Consider the following 3635-nt stretch of genomic DNA (forward strand, 5'->3'; position numbering starts at 1 on the left):
AATTTCTCTTTCTGCTACTTTATTATTAATGTATAGAAATGCAACAGATTTCTATATGTTAATTTTTCTAGATATGTCTCCCGAGGCAAGGGAAACAAAAGCAAAATTAAACTATTGGGACTATGTCAAAATAAAAAACTTTTGCACAAAGAAGGAAACCATCAATAAAACAAAAAAGACAACCCACTGAAAGGTAGAAGATATTTGCAACTAACATATCCGATAAAGGGTTAATATCCAAAATACGTAAAGAATTTATACAACTCAGGGCTCCTGGTTGGCTCAGTTGGTTGAGTGTCCAACTTCGGCTCAGGTCATGATCTCACAGTTCATAGGTTCAAGCCCCACATCACCTTGCTGCTGTCACCATGGAGCCTGCTTGGCATCCTCTGTCCCTCATCCTCTCTCTATCTCTGTCCCTCCCCACTCATGCTCTCTCTCTCTCAAAAATAAATAAACATTAAAAAATAATTTATACAACTCAACACTAAAAAAAACCCAAATAATCCAATTAAAAAATGAGCAAAGGACACGAAGAGACATTTTTCCACAGAAGACATACAGATGGTCAAGAGACACACAAAAAAATATTCAGCATCGCTAATCTCAGAGAAATGCAAATCAAAACAATGAGCAATCACCTCACACCTGTCAGAAAGACTAAAATAAAAAACCACAAGAAATAACAAGTGTTGACAAAGATGTAGAGGAAGAGGAACTCTCATGCATTATTGATGGGAATGGAAACTGGTACAGCCATTGTGGAAAAGAGAATGAAGACTCCTCAAAAAGTTAAAATAGAATTACCCTCTGATCCACCAATTCCATGCTGAGTATTTACCCAAAGCATATGAAAACACTAATATGAATAGACGTATGCACCCCTATGTTTATTGCAGCATTATTTATAATAGCCAAGATATAGAGGAAACCTAAATGTCCCTTGATAGATGAATGGATAAAGAAGATGTGAGGAATTTATATCTATATCTATATCTATAAATATATATTATCCATTATATATATATACACATATATATTAGCCATAAAAAAGAAAGAAATCTTGCCATTTGCAAGGATAGATTCAGAGGATATAATGCTAAGTGAAGTAAGTCAGAGAGAAACAAGTATCAAATGATTTCATTAATATATGGAATTTAGGAAAAAAACAAGGAAAGAAAAGGGACAAACAAAAAACTTTCTTTCATATAGAAAACAAACTGTTGGTTGTCAGAGGGGAGGTAGGTGTGGAGAAGGTTGAAATAAGTGAAAAGGATTAAGAGTACATTTGTTGCAATGAACACTGACTAATGTATAGAATTGTTGAATCATTGTACATTTGAATCTAATATAACACTGTATGTTAATTATTCTTGAATTAAAAAGGAAAAAGAAAAAGTTTGAACTATTCCATAGAAAAATGGAGAAAATAACAAGAGTAATTTTACAAAAGAAAAATTTTGTATGAGTACAAGGCACTTATCACATTGTGAAATGTTCAATCTCATTACGAATCAAAAAGATGTAAATTAAAACCACAGTTGAGATAGATCATACCCATCAGATTTAAAAAGTCTTAATATCTGACAGTATCAGAATTGGCAGAATATGAAGCTACAGAGTTCTCATTCTCTCTTATACGTGTGCAAATTGGAGCACTTTACTTTTTTAAGGGTAGAATGCATCTTAGTATTTAATAAGAAGTTACATTAGCAGTATTTTTTCTTTTTAAATTTTTATTTAAATTCTAGTTAGCATACATTGCAATATTGGTTTCAGGAGTAGAATTCAGTAATTCATAACTTGCATACAACACCCCGTGCTCATCATAACAAGAAGCATTAACTTTTAAAACTTTGTAGTCATCATCAATAGACATTCAAACTGTTCATACATGTGTTTTATTCTCTTCCTGGGTGTATGCTAAAATTGTACCACCCCCTTGAAGTTTTGTGTGACTATGTGACCAGTATTTCGAGGTAGGAAGCTTTAAAACCTATAAGTTAGTGATCAAGTTTCTTCCCCCTCTTCCACAGCTACTTCCTTCCCCTGAAGGAAGGTGATGTGGAAGACAGGATCCCCTTACTCAACCTCCATCTAAAATGAAAATATAACACCAGTAACAAATAAACTTTGATGTTTAAATCACTAAGATTTGGGAGGTTGTACTAGTTCATTATGATTGCTCTAGTATCACCAAGTAATGTTGAACATGCTTGTATTTATTAGCCAGCAATTCTAATAGTTGACATTTGTCCTATTGACTGTGCACAAATAAGCCATTTAGAAAAATTCTTTAAAGGAGGAGCACCTGGGTGGCTCAGCTAGTTAAGGGTCAACTTTGGAATTGGTTTTGGCTCAGGTCATGATCTCACAGTTTGTGAGTTTGAGCCCCATCACTGACAGTGAGAAACCTGCTTGGGATTCTCCCTCTCTCCCTCCTTTTCTTTGCCCTCCCCGACTCATTTTCTGTCTGTCTGTCTGTCTGTCTCTCTCTCTCAAAATAAATAAACCTAAGAAAAAAGAAAAGTGCTTTAAAGAACATCACAATAGTAGCAAAAACGTGGAAAAAATGGAATATCTATCAGCTATAAAAGAATGAACTATAGTATATTCACACAGTGAACTCCTATAGAGAAGAGAAAATTAAAGAAACACAGATAGCTAAATACATCAACATAAATAAGTCTCAAAGTATATTGGTCAGTATAAGAAGCAAGTCAGAATAGATATAGTAAGATTCCATTTGTGTTGATTGTAGTGTGAGGAGTTTTTGGAATTTATGTATTAGAACTCATGCATAGATTGTAAAAATAGAAAGGTAACCTATGAAATGATTAACACAAAATTCAGGGTACTGGTTTTTCTCTGGGCAGTGGGTAAGGAGGTGAAATAGAGGGATTTTAACTGGTAGTAGTCTATTTCTTATTTATTTTATTTTATTTTTTTAATGTTTATTTAGTTTTAGAGAAAGAGAGAGAGATAAAGTGCCAACTGGGGAAAGGTAGAAAGGAAGACACAGAATCCGAAGCAGGCTCCAAGTTCTGAGCTGTCAGCACAGAGCCCAACATGGAACTCAATCCCATGAACTGCAAATCATGACCTGAGCCAAAGTTGGACGCTCAACTGAGCCACCCAGGTGCCCCTAATACTCTATTTCTTAACATGGGCAATATAAATATGGGTGCTCATGTTATTGTTACATTGTAACCTGAACTTACACATTTTTTTATAATCTTCTTCATGTATTTTATATTTCACAGACAAAACTATTTTTAAAGTCATCAGTAATAATCCTGACAAACAAGGACCCATAAAATAGGTTGAATAATACTTTGATAAGTGACTTATATAACTCCTTAAGAAAAGTCTGATTTTATTGTCCAAGGACACTTGGAGATAAATTGAATATATCCTAATTCTGCTTTGACTTTTGCAAGGTTTGGGAAATTCACTTATTAACTCCATTTCCATTTTTATATTTATAGAATAGCAGTAATATACCAGTTTATTTGAAGATTAATGTTTGTAAAACACCTTGTACCTACAATATAGTCCCATATACTGTATTAAAATAATATATTAAAAATACACCTTAGCTTCTGACTAATAATGGAAGTTCCATAGCAAATAAT

The sequence above is a fragment of the Hyaena hyaena genome, unplaced genomic scaffold (genome assembly GCF_003009895.1).
Source record: "Hyaena hyaena isolate Hyena2069 unplaced genomic scaffold, ASM300989v1 scaffold_1101, whole genome shotgun sequence".
NCBI lineage: Eukaryota > Metazoa > Chordata > Mammalia > Carnivora > Hyaenidae > Hyaena > Hyaena hyaena.